The 21,018-nt window shown below is 26.9% G+C and overlaps 1 long non-coding RNA gene across 1 annotated transcript; it reads right to left on the reverse strand.

The window, feature by feature from the left end:
• Positions 1 to 9,643: 9,643 nt before the first annotated feature.
• On the reverse strand, positions 9,644 to 11,197 carry LOC126551975 (uncharacterized). The gene is made up of 4 exons (XR_007605840.1): positions 10,996 to 11,197; positions 10,827 to 10,926; positions 10,477 to 10,738; positions 9,644 to 10,209 (listed from the first exon to the last, which is right to left on the reverse strand). It is a non-coding gene; the product is annotated as an uncharacterized LOC126551975 (long non-coding RNA).
• Between the last annotated feature and the right edge of the window lie 9,821 nt (positions 11,198 to 21,018).

Below are 21,018 nucleotides of genomic sequence, written 5' to 3' on the forward strand. Positions count from 1 at the left end.
TATTGTATTATTATACAAAATATCAATGTATCAAGTCTAGAATCTAGATAATATAATAACTATGTTCATACCGACCATAAAATATAGTATATCTAAATAGTTTCGTAGCTATTTACATCATTAATATATAATGATATACATATTATTCTTTTAAAATCGACATTATTTCAGAAGTTAATTTTATTTCAAAATTTGTTTGCTTTTTCTGCTATTGCAAAATGTCAAATGTTATAGTCGGTAGAAAATTCTACGTATTTAATGAATTCATTCATTTTAAATTTTATGACGTTTATATCAAAACATAAATTCTAGTTATAGATAAAACCAGTATACTTTTTAAAACTTTATCAATGTATATATTATGTGGAAATTATAATTTTAAACGATTACTTGATGCAGAATATATATCTTTCTATTATAATATAATACATATGTGTATACCAATTATATTTGTACACTATGAGTATGCAGAAAATAAATATATATTTAATAGGATTACATCATATATCATATATTCGTCGCATCATGAATATACTTTTATATGTAGACTATTTTTATATAGTATTAACTGTATGCCCATAATTTATGTATTCCGTAAGCTCAGTACTTAAATTATTAGAAGACATCTTACCTTTAATACTTATAGATGTGTGTTATAATTATTATGAAATATCACTTATTATTAACGAACGTTGCATAAATAATTATATATTTTATCTTTTATCGACTTACATTATAAGCCCCATTAAATAATGTGTACCTATATTCATACTAGTAACATTAATAGTGAAACTAATCAAATAAAAGCTAGAAAAAAAACTTTAAGACAACTTTAAAAGTTCAACATTTCACACGAACATAAACCTTTATTGATAAGTTTTTAAATTTGAATTTAAATTTTATCAAAATGATAATATTTCAATAAATACGATTTTATTAATTTTTTTGGTTTGCAATAAGATTTTGTCAAAAATTTTATGTACATAATTTTGAATAAAATTGTTCAAACAATATCATATTAATTATTATAGAAGGCAAATTATCATTATACAACGAGGAAGTAAAAATAAATTACAGCTTAAAACTATAAGCAAAATATTTATTTTTGATAATATAGTGAAATACAAAACAGCATGTAGCATTATTTATTAAAATAAATGTTTAAAACGGATATGATTTAATGTTATACTAAAATAGGTTAATCTATATACTTTTACAATGGCAATATTAATATTTCATCTAGTAATTTCAAATTACTTAAACTTTACCTCTACAAACACAGTATGGGTGTTAGATATGACCGTATGAGGTTAAAGTATAAAATTAAACATTCATTGTCATTATAAACATAAAAATGTTTAACAAAACCTAAATGCATAATAAATTTGTACAATTTAAATAAATTGTGTAATATTTATAAATTATATATTTGATATACATCTGATTAATATGACCAATAATATATAGTATATAAAAAATTAAATATTAAAAGTTACTCGCTGTTAGAATAATCTTAATAATAACCATTGAGTAAGTAATAAACAAAATTACTTAACAGATTATCATTGTGTTTTACTATTATTTTTAACATTCTAATTTCAATTTAGATTTTTGAAAAATTCAAATTCAAATTGTTTTCACGTTAATATCGATATCTTATTGGCATCAATCACAGCTCACTCAGCTTAAGATTGTTTTAACGCCTTTAATTTGTCAGGGGGATAACATTGCTAAAATAATAATAGTTACCCGATCTTTTATGAATTTCTACGTATGCCATTTATCATAAACCGTTTATCTTTTTTTATATTTTTAAATAAATTAATGTTATTAAATATTTAATTACTCTTTGAGTATTCTTACTAAAACTTATTTTTTGTTAGTCACACAAACAATGATGATTTATGAAATATGACCTACTTGTAGGTCCTTCTGTAGTATATTTAATGTTGAACATAATAAATTGTATAATTAAGAAAAGTATTAGGTTATTATGAATAAAATCATGGCGACTCTATTAAATAATTGAATTTATATGTAGCACGTTTTATTATTTTGGAATGCTTTGGTATACGCCAAAAAAAAAAATGGTATAACTACACATTAAAACCATAACAATATTATTGTTTAAAAATATATGAATACCTTTTATAAACACAAAAATGTTAAGACGTATTCTTAGCATGTACAGTAGCTTTTAAAATAAAAGAATTCCAGACCACAAGATGTGAGGTAAAAAAGGTAAAAAACTGAAATCTCTGTATAATAATACGCTGGTTACCCTCTAACAATCGTTCCACTAAAAAATTATTACGTCACGTACAAACAGTAATTTAGTGGTCCACCATATTTTTTTTTGTTTTTTTAAACCTGTAAAATTATTAATAAACAACCACAATGCCCATTAGACTAGTAACTACGATGCTAAGGGGCCCAAACAAATGTTATGCGAATTTTTATTGTTTTGATAAAAAGATAGTTGTGTAAATAAAAAATAAAATAGCTATTCGTTTCGTTACAAAGAATCACTATTGTCTCTCTTACTAAATCGGAAGAGCGGTGGTTCTGTCGACTACAATGTTGTTTTATTATCATAATATAGTGGTTGTAGTGCATGTTGGTTATGTCTATTTACAGTATTCAAAGCAGTAGAATTAATAGACTTGGGCGTGCATATCATACACAGCGTGCGTAAATATTTCAAAGGCCGCAGTATATAGATAATAATATGTGCACTGTGCGTATGGGCGTATAGAACGGCTTTTAAAGCTTCTCGAAGCCATTGTACAATTTTTTTCATATAATTAAGAGCATTGATCTGATATTCTTAACATACCTATCTAATATACAATCATTTTTGCAATCAATGTTTTTTTTTTTTTTTTTTTGAAGTACTTATAAAACTATATTTTTTCGTAAGTACGTTTTACTTTTTTCAAGTTATTTTTCACTTAAGTAATCTATTAATTTCATTCTGATAAAATATTGATATGTGTACAAATTTAATACTGAACCAATACCTTAGTATTTATATTTTGAAAAGGGAGAACAGTTTTAAGAAATTCACTACTTTTTAACCCAAACTTAAAACGCTTACATGAACTATTTTGTTATCAAAGGCGTTTATGTGAGATAAAATATCATCGATCGAAAAAATTTAGTAATTTCCCTAAAAAATTTGGATATGATAAAATGTTTTTCTGCACAAAAATACAACTATATAAACACAATTTGAAGGGCTTAAATTTATTAAACGCCTATGATGAATCAGCACCCTCATAATTTATTCCACTAGTGAATTAGCTCTTATTTCATATTAATAAACATGATATGTACAGTGTACACGATAAAACATCATTATATACTTATGATTACTGAATGGGGGTGTTGATCATTATACGTATATGTATATCCATAAACATGAGATCTACTGCAAAATATGGAGCTCCAGCACCCCTAGTTTTTCATTTAAATTGCACCCCTAAGTTTACAATGTTATGTTTTTGTTATCTTAGGGTACCATTCTTGCGGGAATTTACATCATAAATACGTCATTTCTTGAACAAAATACGTTGTTAACAACATTTTCCAACAGCTTTCGACATTGAACGCATTTTCAAATATTATCGCCTTTAAGCGTAACACGTATAATATACGCGTGCACTATACATCAACATTTCAAACGCATAATATAATATGTATATTATATTCTGCTGGATAACTCGAAATCAAAATTGTGGTTACTTTTTTATAGCTTAAAAAATGCGACATGTTATTTTACGAGCGTTAAAAAAACCAAAACTAGGTGTCGACCTAGAGAACTTCGCGTCGAACAATCGTATCGGTTACCTATAACGCAATCGTAGCGGCCCGCGTACTCGCGTTATTATAACAATTATTGTTTCGCGTCTTTATTGTTGAACGCAAACGCTCGTGCGTGCGTGTGTGTGTGTGTGAGCGGATAGATTTCGCGGCGAGCACTCCGAGCACCACCGTTACCCCCGGCGATACGCAGCGGAAAACGACGAACCCGCCACCGCTGTCACCAGACGTCGAGAAATTTACAATGCAAATTTCCCAAAACCCCGCGGGCGACTGTACACTCCCGCGGCGGCCGTTAACGAACGTTCCCAAAAACAACACGGCGTCCCGCACGCGTGTCGAGCAGGCGAGCTCCCCCCCCCCACGACGACGACGACGACATCATATACGCCGCACACGAAGACGAGAGAAGTGAACAATGAAATCGCTATACGACGTATAGTGACGGCACTACACGCCGTCAACTGCTGTCGCGTGCGAAAATTTGGAGACGGTAAAATTTGACGCTAATTTCCCGGTCCGCAGTTCACCCTTCCGACACGCAAAGTGTGTACATGTAGGCACAATGTATACACGTACGTACTGAACTCTCCGAGTGTTGCGTGCAGTCATCACGCCATGTCGTCTGGTGAAAATATTATACTTGTGCGGTTGAAACCGCGAGACGCCGTACGTGTGTAGGTATATTATATGCTACTGAGTTATAACAACACTGCAGTAACATCATTAATCCCGAAATCGTATTTTTCATTTTCGTTTTTATATCGTAGCCGGTACGATATTATTATTACACCCGTGTTGTGTAATAATAATTATTACGCAGATAATATAACAATTATCGTGTTACATGAAATACGAAACGGCGGGACATCATGATAATATTACGCCGCCACGTGAAATAATCAAAAATCCTCTGCAGTATTGGTTATTACGCGGTATTTCTTTTATTATGTCGAAAAAAATGTAAGAACCGAGGAGTACCCTACTAACTTAAAATATCAAATTGTCCAGAAGAGCAATATTTTAAACTTCAAACTGTAATATTATATTATGCTTCGTAACGAACGATTTTTTAATGATTGTCAAACATAAAACTTGACAAAATTGTTCTGCCCCAAGTCTTGAAATTTTTTTTTTTTTTATATTCTGAATAAATGTTTACGTGAAAAAAAAAATAATTTGAAAATATTCAGTTGAGATCCAGAGAAAATAAGAATAGAACAGATAAAACCTTTTGGTTGTTAATAAATGAAATATTTGTTTTACTTTATTAGAACGTTTATAAAATACATTGTGAACCAACTAAAATATTTTCGCTCTTTTAAACATAATAATTAAGCCAATTACTCCAAACATGGGATGCAAGTAAATCGTCAAAACCAAGATGTAAAAATTGCTATGATTATATTATGATACTATATTTATTGTTTTGTTGATGTGCAATTATTAATAATATTATTTTATTTAAATATTATATTATTATTGTATGGTAGACACAATTAACATAAAATAGTATTTTTAGGATATCACTAATTTATATAATTTTTGCCATGTAAAAACCTATTTAATTGGTTTTAGCACTACTATTTATCCACTTAAGGTTTATCGTATTTCAACTAAAATGGACCTCCTACTAGCTCTGAGAACTCTGAGTTTTCTTGAACTACTTATTCGCTGAAATGGTGATGATGGTTTTTGATTTTAAAATGATACTTCGATAAATTAGCTTGGTAGGGATTTTCTGTGGTATTAACTGTTTAAGACTTAATGATTTATGACACAGTGAATGTTTCTCCCAAATCTCCCCTTATAAATACCAGTCGTCCAACACTTACGTCTAACACTGAGTTTGATGATTGAAAATAGAACAATTTACATATGGTTTTGAATTCGTTTTCCGTTAACACAAACCATCGACACACTATGGCAATCCATACGAAATCACAAATTATAACCTTAGATCTTAGTCGAAATACTATTCGTGCATATTATTGTATTTAATGGATACTGGGTAGTATTAAAAATAGTATAATAATAAATACTTTATATCGAATCTCAAACAGTAAATCATATTAATATTGTAATATAATTATCACGTTATTATGTATTTTAATAGCAGGATCGTAAATGTATATTTAAACAGGGTTTCGCATCACTACAATTCAGTGGCTAGACGTGAGTTTTTAAGTTTTGCTATTATTATTTGAATATTCACTACACTGCTACATTATGGACTACCTAAATTACACTCCAATTGTTTATGTATATTTATAATCATGAATTTAAACATTATTATTACTTTATACTATATTTTATCTATGTATTATTTAATCAAATTTAATCTTAATACTTTCATGGATTTATATTTCATAATTCTACTAAAACAATGACGACACCAGGATTTTATACCTGATAGATGCGTAATTTTACTGAAGGGCCAATATTATATAATATATCTATAATAAGATGTAAAATATTTGCTCTACACTTCCTGCCAACAAAAATTTTGTTAGAGTAATAAATAATACATTATTTCATTCATAAAAAAAGTTTTTAAAAAAAATAATGATTATCACTTTAGGACCCCTTCCATAAAATCAAATCCAAGCAACAACAATGATTTTTATTTTATATCACTAACATTAATCTACAATATTATATTATGTAAACCATAATATCTATAATAATTGTATTTTTTTTTTCATACATTTATATACTAATTAAAATATTACATAATAAAATAAAATAATATCGGAATAATTTCAAATTATGTTTTATATTATTTACTATAAATTATACGTTAGAACATGTTATCTTGAATGGAATAACCGACGTTATACATTGAAATATATATTTAATTTGTTTTAATGTTATCCTCCTATTTTATGTTCATAACAAACAACAATCATAACTAGGTTTTGATGTAAATTTTAAAATTTTCAATTTTCATAAAACTTTAAGGGTTAGTTGACGGGTTAGGTATTTTCAAGAAAAGCAATGACCCTTGACACAGCCACTTCACTAAAAACCCGAGTACTTATTTTCATTTAAATAACTACACAATATCCAATAATTTACTAACCCCTAACTATGGTAAGTAGTAAGAACATCAATAATCGCTATAACCATATTCTTTAGATATCTTATATTTAAAAGGTCATAATATTATAATGATAATAAATTATTGATATATCAAAATAAATCTTTAATGAATTTGATTTTGTTTGTAAACCATAATACATATAAAATCTTATACTACGATAGGAATATTATAATGAAATACAATATACGATGAACAAGACGTATTACACCTAAAGAAATTTTTTAACAAAATATAATACTATTTTTTTTTATAAGAGTAGTCATTCTAATTTTAAATTTGGTTTTTTTTTTAACATAACTAAAATATATTTTTAATATTTCAACTAAAATTAAATTGTGTATTCAAGTTTGTTAATTTAAGAGTAAAATTTCCATCTGACCTAGATTATGATACAAGCATCACAGAAGAATATGCAAATTCAAAAAGCTTTGAACCTTAATGATAGCTAAAAAAAAATTAAAAAAATATATTTATTCATATTCTTAACAACTTGACCAACCCATCATTTTTGGTGAAAATTTAATATTCATCATATTATTTCCATAAAATGATTACAATCTAAATAATAAACATGCATATTATAAATATCATCACAACCAAGGTTTAAATAATTTATAAAAAAAAAATGTTTTTAAAAATTTAAAAGATATAATGTTAAATCAGTTGACAAGTTTAAAAATATTTTGATAATAACTATACTATAAAACATAACGTATTATCGTTAAAATATCACGTAAAAAAAATTGTTTAAATATTTTTTTCTGAATATTAGTTAGTTATTATGGTGATGATAATTGCATTTTTCCAAAATTGAAAGACGATGAACAACAATTACTATATGGTAAAATAAAAAAAATGTTGATAGTTTGTAACGTAATTCTAAATTAACCACCGCACAAAATTGTAGTATTATCTGTTATATTACAACCAAAACTCCATTGAGAATACTACCTACGCAGGTGTACGCTTGTAAATATGACGTTTATAATTATTATTAAACTTTATTATTTATCTACCGTTCGTAATTTTCATTGTTATATCACACTAACTCAATGATACCCCCTGCAAATCCCATTTACAAATATACGGACACACCAAAAAAGAATTGTACATTCATGTGTGAAAAACACATATTTTTTTGTGTTTCTATTATTATTATTATATGGAATATAATTTGTAAGATCAATGTAAAAATAACATAAAATAAAATAACAATTAATTTAATAAGTGTTTTTACTCGTTATATAATACTTAATAATAAATTTAATGATTTGTATAAATTTGATAAATAATATTGTTTATTATCAATATGACAATTAAAATCAATCTTCAGTTAAAAAAATATAATATATTGTAGTCTTCAAATAATTTTCAAAATTAATACATGTACTTTCTAAAATATTAGGGAAGACTGCTGCACTATAACCAAATACGACTTGTCAATAGATAACACACGTGCAGTGCATAAACTGAATGCGTCAACGCCCTCATAGTGTCACTACCTATTTTTACTCAGAAGAATAAATAAAAGTTACAGTTGTATAGGTGGGTAAATAATTCAAAGTGAAAATGGACGCCTCGTTTTAAAGTTTAACCGAGTTACATGACGTAATCAACAAAGGAACCTACACATTTGTATTAATTCCAAAGTTAGTTTCAGTGTCACAGCTATAGAAATATATTTTGCTATTTTGATACACATTAGATTTCATGGTATGATTATCGCTCAGCTATTTGTGTGAAATCATTAAATGGTTTTTGTCTAACAATCAGCTTTCTGTTATAAACACTAAAACAGCTTTACATGATTTTTCTTTCTTTGAGAAAACATTAAATTAATAATATCATAAATGAATATGATCATTATAAATAATAATGACAATACGGACATAATAATATACTTATTAAACAAATATACATCTACAAGTTCATGGAAATATACCTATTGTTCATTGAATAATTAACGAAATAACAAATATTACCACACAGACGTACTCAGCGTGTAATGCTCGCATTGCGAAACCAACCACTATAGTATTTCATATACTTGATTCTATTCAACCCCTATAGCGTATTTAATTTATAATAAGTATATTATATTCAGGTGGAGATCACATAGTACGTTATAAATAAATTATTATTTCATATTAAGATTATTTTATTTTATAATTAAATACTTTAATAAGGATAACGTTTTTTTACGGTTTCATAAAATATAAAAGCTATTTGTTTATTTGTTTGTTTTTTTTTTTCATCACAAATATTAATTTTATAAACTTATAAACTTGACAAGAAATTATAATCTTTACATATACCTATTATACCTAGGTTAATAAATATAAAATAAATTTGTATTTCCTTATAAAAATACATAAATAAAAACAAACTTAAATGCATTTGGTAAGTATTATCAAATTCAAAAGTATTATCCTTGACATTTTAAGTTAAAAATTATGACTTTATCTTATACACGAATAGTGAAAAACATTAACATTTATCAGCGGCTCATTGTTTCATTAAATATAAAATAATGTGAATAAAGTTAATTAGCAGTTACAATTACCATCTAAAGCAAGTTTATGCACAAAGCTCATTTATTATTATTAAAATTAACACCCTGTTTGTATACAAGCCGGAAATATGCATATTTAATTAATGTACGAATAAAAACTTTACCATTGAAGTAAGACTCTGTTAATAATGAACTCAAGAGATAACTTCAAGTTCATAATAGTGACACCATTTTATTATGTTTTTCATGACATATTTTGATTAGGCACCTCTATAAAACATTGTTGATATTAAATGTCTACAATTACCAATTAGGTGTATTGTGATCTGAAATTAATTTTTATTTTTCAGCGTGCGCCACGCCACTGTGTATTTTTTTATATGCCTGGTTACACCGTAACTTGTGCTAAAATCTTTTTGGTATTGATTGCCATGCATGCCTTTTCTTATCGTATGTACTGTTTTTATATGTCTCTGAAGTACATCTTTTCTGTTAAACACTCGAATTTTTACAAAAATGAGTAGGTTCGATATGCTTGGCAATGTCGAGTGCACATATGTCATCTCGAAATTCTTGTACTCTGCTATTATCGAAGTCATCAACTGGCATCATGTACGCCCCTTGATAATTTGGATCTTATATTTGGATTTGGTTATGATCTGAGTGTTTATTATTTCACAGAAGATGCACATCCATTCTATGTTGTCTGTCCCAAAATAATTAGGTCCATAACTTATTGTTATTTCATTACCGGGTTGTATTTTTCTGAACACTTTAACAAAAATAAATTTTATAATAGGTATTATTACTCTAGAACCAAAATTACACGAGTTCTACTCAGACTGCGTAAACAGCTTTATTTCGAATACTTAGTGTGTACTTATACAAATACAAAAAAAAACACACATCATTCATCGCTCCACTCACAATCTAAAATATACATATAATAATATACTCAGTTATTTTTTCTAGTTAAGTTTTTAGTAGTTATCTTGCGGACAGACAAAAACACATAATATATTTGAAAAGTTTCTTGTACCTTTCACAGTAGCAGTCTCGCTTAATGAACACATTTCTACGTTAACTTCGCAAGGCTCCCAGCCATAATTTCATCTCATTGGTATTTTCTGATATCGTGCCCGAGTAGTCTTTAATACCTTTTAAAAAGAAGTCGTCCGGATTGATGTCATTTTTCCGTATAATTCACTAATTTTTATATCCATATATATATACGCCTAGTGGCCACAATTTTGACTTCAGTACAATCCGAATCTCTTGAATGTCGATGATATTTTTCACACCTAAGGTTAGGTTAGGTTACATTTGAACTAAAATAACTTTTTTTATGTTTCTTAAATTAAAAAATCCAACTAATAAAAATAACCATACCTAATTTTTAACTTATCGTCAAGTGATTTTACATATGCATCTATCTGTCTTTTTAACATTTGTTTTTCGCATTGTGTCTTAATTTCAACTTTTTGAACACCTGATAATATAAATAATAAGTATATTGTAATTACTCAATTAACAGTTATGACGGTTTAACAAAATATACTTGTTCTATGCGTGTTGAATCATAAAGTTGGGTCCAAAATATCAGATAAGCATACAACATCGATCCAACACAGTAATTCACCTTGCCATTGCTTGGAACTAACCATTTTACAAAATTATCTATAAAATTATCTTATACAATTATAAAATTAATTTGAGTAAAAAGTTTGAAATTATTATAAATGAAACAAAATATTGAATTGTTTGTTTTATTTAATTTATTGCTATGGGTTAACAATATATATTAATAATGCAATTTTATCACGAGCCAGTTACTTAAAAAGTTCTGCAAATGGAGCATACAATGTTTGAAATTGCCCGCTTTTCGTATTTTACCGCCCCGAGATCCAGGGTTTTACTTCATTCAGCTTTATAAAGATAGGAACAATATTGAAAGATTTAAGATTTTCCGACCGGTTCTCAAAGTCGAAATTCTAATCAATTCTAATATTTATACAAATGGTATGATAATTAAATATCCATACTAAAAATTGTCTAAATGTTTTTTATCTTAAGATAAAAGATATATTAAATAATAGATCTATTTTAATAAAAATAATAACTTACAATGAAATAATTGTACTTATAACAATAATTCATATTTATTAATTTATCTATTTTTTTTAAAAAAATAGTATTTAGAAAAGAAAATATAAAATGTGTATAAAAAAATAATCATAATTTAAATTCTACGTTTATCTCTGCGTAAATAATAAACTATTTTCATTTATTTTCATCTATTCCTCGTAAAATATATTATTTATATTTTTAAAATATTCTGCTGTAATTATAATGTTAGGTGGTTACCTAATAATAAATATTTTTAAAAAATTAGTAATTATATAATAAATTTAGGTCATTTTCGTATACAAAACAATATTATACTAAGAATATGATATAAATATTAATTATTTATTTATTAATTTAAATATAAATAATATAAATATTATTTTAACTATCGAATTTGTTTAACGCCTACAATCATTACTTGTAGACTCGTAACTTTAATAATTTTATACCTAATCATAAACCATATTCATAGTATAATGCAGCCAAATTGTAGGACTATGACTATATAAACTTTTTTATGATATGTTTCTTATTATAATATTTATTTATACTATGATACTATGATAGAAGTGTGAATTTAAATAACCAACGTGACTTTATTTTTTTTACAACGAGAAACTTTGCCATCAAACTTTTTGTACTTCAAACGCTCATTGAAATTAGAACTCAACATTTTTGTTTTGTATATTTTTCATACATGTTAAGCATAATAGCATAAGGTGATTTTTACCGTGCAAATATACGAGTAATATAATATAATATGATAAAAAAAAGTTACGTTTTCTGTTCCTTTCAGTAAAAAAAAACATGTAGGATAACTCGCTCTGGTTTAAATATATAGGTATATAGTATATAGGTTTTAATAGTAGCTCATCATTAATTAGGTCACTGTAAATGTATAATTAAATTTGAATTTAATGATATGTCATTGTATAGATAATTTTGGAATACGCTTGGCATCTATTTCTCATTAATAATATTATACATTATTTCATTTTATCTAACTCAATAAATTGAACTTATTTTTGTCAAAAATATCACTTATAAGCCAAAACCGATTACATACCTACAAAAAAATAGTACAGATCTGGACTGCATTAGTACATTACAGGAGAGTTATTAATTATTAAAACGAATATGTATTCGTATTTATTTCTATTGTTAAATTAATAATATAATTTATAATATTTTTATATTTATATTTATAATGTATGTATATGATTTACCGAACATGATCACTCTATTCACTAAGATAAATACTCAATTTCTATCAGAAACTAGGAAACCAAAACCAAAAATTTCTTTAGTCTCTATTATTCTTTGTGAATTCTTTGATCCAAAATATAATATCAAATGTGTAAAAATAAAAATACACTTATTGTTGTAAAAGTTTTTGTATTACAAATTTAAAAATATATCCTATAAACGAATAGATCTAAGAGTAAAAAAAAAACACATTAATTCGGATAATTTTCCAAATATTTATGTTATCTACATACAATTTATGAGCATTTAAGTATATTATGCATATTTTAAAATTATCTAGGATGAAAAGAATAATATTTTTACAGCATTTTGTAATTACATATTCACTGTACTTTTTCAATTTCCAATTTTGAGCAAATTACGTTTCTGACTAAATTATAGATACACATTTTTGCCACACTTGTCCCTCCATTTTTATACATTTAAAAAGCTATTTCGAAAACAATTATGGATATAGTGTGATTATAGCGTGAAATACGTTATTACCAACGTTAATTATTTTCAAATTAATTACCAGAAAATCTATCCTGCCCTATTCCCTCAATACGCAAATATGTAGCGCCAGGGCGATGTTTAGGTAATCGAAAAAGTTCATACGATTAATATTTGAAAATGCTTTATTATCTTTTAAACATCGTAGTCCAATCTATCAAATTTCTCTACTTCGCATACTCCAATTATTATTATTTAAGAATGTGATAATATTATTCTGTGTCGTGTCCGCAGGGGTTTTTTTAGGATTTACTCTGTATGCCACAACCTATTGATCTGAGATAATAGGTATATACTCATCAATATCTTATTAAAATATGTAAATAATAATACAAACATTTTTATCTTTATGACTGTGGTTAAATACTGTTCTACAGTTACCATCAGTACCATTTTGGGAAATCGTTACAACTTTACTAATTTGATACTTCGTGAAAGTTCTATAGATAAAAAACATTATTATCTTTTAAAAATATTATTTTATGAATACCTACTTCTTTTTGGTAAATTCTTTTATATAATGTAAACATTATCATAAATCTAAAATGTGATAAAATATAATAATTTTTATTGAATACACATTTTTACTCTAAAAAAAAAGTTAATTTGAATAATTTAACATAGGTAAATAATAAGGCAATTTAAACACCATATATGGGTGACCAAAGTGTTTAACAAACTGACCAAAAGCAACAGGCTCGCCACATTATGTGTGCCCGCAGTTTAATTCTATTGTGCGTATATTTATTTGGCATACCGCCTGGTCATATGGTGGCAGCCACAGGCAATTCCGATTCATCGGAAATTTATTGTTCCAAAAGGACCATAACTGGAGACCCTATTTCAGATTTATCATTTTCGATTTATTGGCACCGTTATCCCAATTGTTTTCCAATTTACCAACTATACAATTACACAATTGGCAGACCGTTTATAATTTTGTTTGATGAAAAAATTACCCACGTACTGTGCATGTTTATGTTCAATTTATTATATATACTGAAACAATATTCTATTCTGGATTTAATATTTCAATGTTTTATTTGTAAGAATAGTATATAGTATATGTTATTTTACACTTTTTTTAAAAACCACTGATATTTTGAATAAAAATTATTCACATTAATATTTGATTCATTTTTTTATCATTATTTGACACTGGCCGAGAACACTCGTGAAATAGATTATTGGTTAAACCAGAGTTTTAAATTTAAAACTATAGTCAATGACTTTTAGTCGTATATATTAAACACAAACAAACTAATATAAAATAAAATATAATAATAAGTGATTATTTATATAATTATATATTAGTAACTTATAAAATTGTACATAATAATCAAATATAGGTACACGGTGGGAGCAATGATAATCGATAAAACGAAAAACGTTTTGATTAAGAATAATGACATTAATTTGCATGACTGTTAAATATGAATGGCAGTATGATTTACAACGATAAACATAATATTGGTAATATTATTATACATTTTATATTTCCACAGAAAGTTTACACGTGTTCATTGAACATTGGCTGTAATATAGTTTGTATATAATAAAATTATAATATATCTCTGTCGGTCGCAATTAACATGCATAATATATTTTTTTTAATTATAAATACCATCAATCACTTTGAAACCCAATTTTCCAATACGTTGCCATAAAATGTAATAAATGTCAAAAGTATCAATAATATCAAACATATTTTTCGACAATGTATCGACAATTTTCATTATATAATATTATGATGAATTTTAACAGGTAGATATTTCAGTACAATATTTATAACAATGAAATTTAATACTTAACAATACGCTTTAGTAATTTTTATTTTCTATTGGGCTCCTCTTACATAGTTGTAAAATTATGGCAATGAAAAAATAAATAATATACATAATCAACAAATACTCGTTGAAAATGTCAATTTATTTCGCAAAAATGGTTTGTCGACCTGAGCAACAATGTCACCGAAGTCAAGTCGAACGAACACGCATTTCCTACTAAGATATTATATAGATATGCGCACATCTCGCGTATAACATGCATACCTATATATTAAATAGTATAATAATAATAGTATAGGTATATGCGCGAGGAATGATAAAACAATCGCGCGGATTCGGCACGGCCGAATCTCGTGAAATATAATTTGCGTATTATTACAATTATTATATGCGGTGTCGAAGCCGACGGCGTTTTTTGAACTTGTAGCTATAGCGAGAGTGTGTGTGTGTATATATATATACACAGTATACACGGGACCGCCGCGAGCGCCTACGAAACGGTTTTGCCACCACTGAACACCACCCCCCCAAAGAAAACTCCGGTAGACAATGCAGTGGCTATACAGACTGGAGGGCGCGCGCGTGTACGCACAATTAATCCACCCCCGCGGAAAGGGTTGCGAAACGATCCTGAGAATTTCGTATTTAATTACCGCCACCGACGAAAACTCACTACATATCTCATCTCGTCTTCTCCTCCTTCTCCTTTGCCTTATTCGCCGCTTCCCGTCTTCTTCCTTAATATGATTTCCCGGCGTACAATGAACCGAAATTACCGCTGCGGTCGTATCCGTGTGTACCTAACTATATACACGTATATAGGCGTGACGGTGTTATATTATGTAGCAGCAGTTTTCCGCGGCCAAGCCGGCGATATCTCTCGCCGAGACATTTGACACGCACCGCACACACAACAGGTACCCTCCATCCACGTGCACGCATATATTATTACGGTTATGTAGTTGTAGCAGTGTGCAAGTACGCTCTGAATATTTACAAACACCGTTGTGTACGATGACGCAAAATATTGCGAGCGGGTCGGATGGATGAGTAGATCACCAATGAGCCGTTTTTTACACACTGCGCGATTGTTCCGCGGTCGTCCTTCGACGCCAAGTCCGAACCGCTGCGACCGCGGTTAAGCTCTTACGAGCGTAGGTATAGGCATATAACACCGGTAATACTGACACTTCACTACTGCAGTTATGGTCGACTTGTTAATATATTATTGTGTTTAGGGGATCTTATCGTCACACAAATCCATATTGGAGTTGTTTTTATTTTTATGAAAGTGTCTTGTTATCTACATTCCGTTTGTTTCTAATAACGTTGCGTCTAATAAAAATTAACATCACCAATGACAATAGTTATTTTTCTCGAGAAACGCTTTAGATTTAGTTCCTACCAAGTCGTACAGAACAATACGATAATATAATAATATACATTACTTAGAGTTTATCAACAAAATACACAGAGGTGTTATCAGTAGCGATTTTGCTCGATAAACCGTTTGAATGGTCAATTTCATGTGTCGATGTGTAATATTATACGTCGATAAAATTTAAGTTAAGCAATTTATTGATTCACGAACGATTTCGTTGAGACCATTACAGACCAAATAACGAACCAAATGGCCTCATATCTGAAATTACTCCTTGTTTTAGGTTATATACAGTAAATGAAAGTTTGTGGATCCTTTAGGAGCCTCTTATACCATCTTCTATAATCATCGTATAAACACTATCACCCCATATTACTACATGTACACCATATGTGTCCATTTTGAACATTGTATAACTACTTTTTCTAAACTAATAATACTTTTATAATAACCAACTTTTTAATGTGAATAGTTTTCTTTAAATTAAATTTATAAAACTATAAATATTAGACAGAATATAGTACATTTTATTTTTCATTGAAGTTATTTAAGATATTTTTATTGAAACTCGTGTTCTTGAATCTATAAATTAATTTTATATGATAATATACATCCACTCGCAGATGAAATGTAAAATTGTTTAAGATACGAGTATAATTATAAACAAATATAATATAATATTATTAAAATATATTTATGACTCAAACAAAGATCAATCGTATTTTAAAATTATATTTTATTAATTAAGAAAAACTTCGGTAGGTATCTAAATTATTCTTTGCGTAAATATAACTGAACGATAAATTCTCGAAAATGTACATAAAAAATATTTTACGCTAATCAAAAATATATTAATTCATAGTTTTGATTATTTTTAAAACTGTAAATATTTTAACAATATCATAATATTATAATATAAAAGCATTAATGTTATTTTTTTAAGATTATGAATTAATTTTCCGTCTTATAAGCAATTTTATGCAATGGAATTTTATAAGTTATATTTAAACAGAAAATTAACAAAAAAAAATTGTTTTTTGGTATTTGGCATACCATTATTTCAATTATAATAATAGATTATATGACTGATAATTGTCATTACAAATGTTATAAAAAAAAATGTTTTAGAGTTATTTATATATAAATAACGTTATCTGTTTGTTGAATATTGCAAAATTCAAATCCGTAATAACTTCATATCAATAATATTATGTTAGGTACTTGTATTTTATAGTCATTTTAAAAATGAAAAAATCATAGTTTTGATCGATGAAGTATCCAAAAGTGCACTAAAAGAAAGGACCGAATTATTAGTCACATCATAGGTACCTCTGGATGCAATCTCTTGGGAGCCATAACTATATGTTTTTGTTTTTCATTACTTTCAAATAGAAATTTATGTCCATACTGTCAAAACATTACAGACAAAAACATTATATAATATATATATTATATACAACGTGTAGGTAATAGTGCACGTAAATGGGCATTATCAGCTAACGTTTGATCCTGTAAAGTTCATCCTCGGCGACTAATGGAAATTTCCAATAGAATGGAATATTATATATAACTATTAACTGTCTAGTATCTACTTACATATTTTTATTATTATTTGGTGTGTAGAATTTTCAATAAAGGGAGGTATAAAGCCTAAAGGTTAACACGTCTGTGCAAAAATTTCCAATAAATTACAACGTAATATACTCTTTGAGTGAATAAGTGATATCTGAAAAACATAATTTCCCATCCCTTTGGCGTGAATCCACATTACACACATTGTAACAGTTTCAAAAGACTATAATGGTTAAAAACAATATAGCTACGTATTTTGTAGTAAATATTTATAATATAGTTAGGTACTTGTGAAACACCTACAATGTATAACAAAGAAAAGATAACTAATAAGTGAGGGAAAAACGTTCCGTTAAAACTCCCATTGGTGCAACTTTCTTAACTTACTTTAAACACTTTATATAAACAATAAATTATTCAATTCACTTATTTTTCCATTATTATTATTATTTCTTCGTAAAAACACGTATTTATTACTTTATATTTTAAATAAAATGGTGTAAAATATTTCATAAGTAATTTAACATATCTAAACCAATGAAATACACATTTCTATCAACAATATTCAGCGCGTATGTCATATACTATGGTTATAGTTTGATTAAATAGGTACCTAAAATGCTATATAACTACATTCATAAAAGCATTTACTTGAACTAATCAAATATTAAAGAAAACCAATCAAATCGTTAAAAAAGTGAACAAATTATCATGAGAAATGAATTATATGTATAATAATTATTGTAGTGTTATTAAAGTCTAATACATTTTAATAGCACTAATATTATAAAGACTTATATTTAATATTAAAAAAAACATTAGTATTTCACCATCATAACATAAGCAATGTTGCAACAAGTTTCGTCTCTTAAGAAAACTTAAAAATAATAATATTACTGAGATGAAATTAATTTTTAGAATTTAAAAAAGTAAAAAATAGGAAAAGCGAATGTTAACATTTCGTATATTATAAATTAAAATAATATGATCCTTGCGCATTTTATATAAACTAATTTTAAAAAACTGTTAAGTATGATTAATTTCTATTAAAAACTGATCAAATATTTGAGAGCTAATACACACAATTAAATATTGTATATGCTTTATAATAAAGTACTTTTTATTTAATAAGTTGAATAAAATATGAGTATTATACAAGTATTACTCGAATTCCATTTATTTTTATATTTCAAACACAAGTATTATACTTTTATTTTTAGTAATACAATTAATTTTTGGATGTTTAAAAATTATATTTCAAACATTAAAAGCATTGCTTGGTATCCCATCTAAAATTAAAAATAAGTCAGATACGATTTATTTTTATTTCTGAGAGGGTTTATATTTAATTTGAAATAAATATATTATTAATATAATTGAAAATGCATAAATATCTAAAATTAAAATTAATTTTAATCTCGATAATTGGTAAATATTTATTACTAATATTATCAACAGCTACATTATAGTATACTAGTTTTACATTTTTTTTTTAATCCTTTTTACTTTTTATTAAACTAAATTGGTTGGTGTGTTAGAAATATAATGAGTATAAATGCTATATTTTGAAATATTAACATTAAAATAATAATAAAATAGTTATAAACAATATTTCAAATTACTCGTACCTAGTCATAAATACCTTTTATAATTTGTTTTCTATTATTGTTGTAAATTATAAAATAGATAGTTAAAAACAATAGTGTTATGAAATTATCGTATAATTCGTATACCAATAATTCTTATTTGTATTTTACATATAAATACAATAAATCTAAATTAAACTTTGATAAATTTAAAAAATAATACTGATGGTAATACTGCTATATTAGTTACCTGTTCTTAATATGATATATTTTTAATACAATCAGCTAAATTATGAATTTATCTTCATTTTCATTATTTTTGTTTAACTTACAACAATTCAAACGTATAAAAAAAACTTCAATGGTCTCTTGACAACAGAAAAATTAAAATATTGATTACTATGAATCGTTCGGCAGATAATGGGTTTCGAAAAGCCTGTTGTAGTCGTGCGTCAGTGTTTGAAGGGTATTCGTATAACATTCATATAAGCTAGTTATATTTGTTAATTTGATATTCTTTGAATTTGCTTTCTTCTCAGACATTTTTATTCTGTAGTTCAGTAACTTCGCTTCCGTCTCTAGCTACGCCATTTTTCAGACATATCTGGGACGGAAGGAGATGTTGTGTTAAACCTCCACTCGTGTGTATGACACACATACACTGGTTAAAGTTGATAACACGCTGACAAAAATATTCTACATACAATGGATTCTTCGACTTGTATAAAAAAAAATAAAATGCAAAGGTAGATGAATCAAAAACTTTCTGAGATGTTAGCTTCTACATTTGGTGCTTCAATGGCCCTAGACAAAATCATAAATAATAAATTTGTTTTAACCCTTGAGCGGTGTTGCGTAATACATATATAGTCAGTATATGGCGCTGTGGGGAGCGCGGCAAATGATGTTAATTCTGTTGTCGTGTATACACAAGCCGAGTAAACAAAACGTTAATATACAATTCCACGCAATGGTCTTCCAATTTAAAATTCATCTCTCTATATATATTTTTCCTTTTTGTCAAAAATATATATTTTTTCTCAACCAGTGTAATTGTGGACAACCAGCGTAAAATAAATTCATTATTTTATCGATAACTAACAATAGTTCTGCTGCGTCTGCTACTTTTCTTTGCATTTCTTAATAATCGCATGTTAGACGCTGTTATATATGCTTATATATAACTGCTTTTTGAATTTAAAATTTAAAATTTTGTATGATACAACTACCTCAGTTAGTATCGCAATAAAACAAAATAATTATTATATAATTTTTATAATTATTATATCACACTAATATGTTATACATGTAAGACTTTAAACCATGTTAATTTGTCATCTGCTAATGCACAATTTAATAAATTTAACGAA

This window comes from Aphis gossypii, chromosome X, assembly GCF_020184175.1.
Source record: "Aphis gossypii isolate Hap1 chromosome X, ASM2018417v2, whole genome shotgun sequence".
NCBI classification, from domain to species: Eukaryota; Metazoa; Arthropoda; class Insecta; order Hemiptera; family Aphididae; genus Aphis; species Aphis gossypii.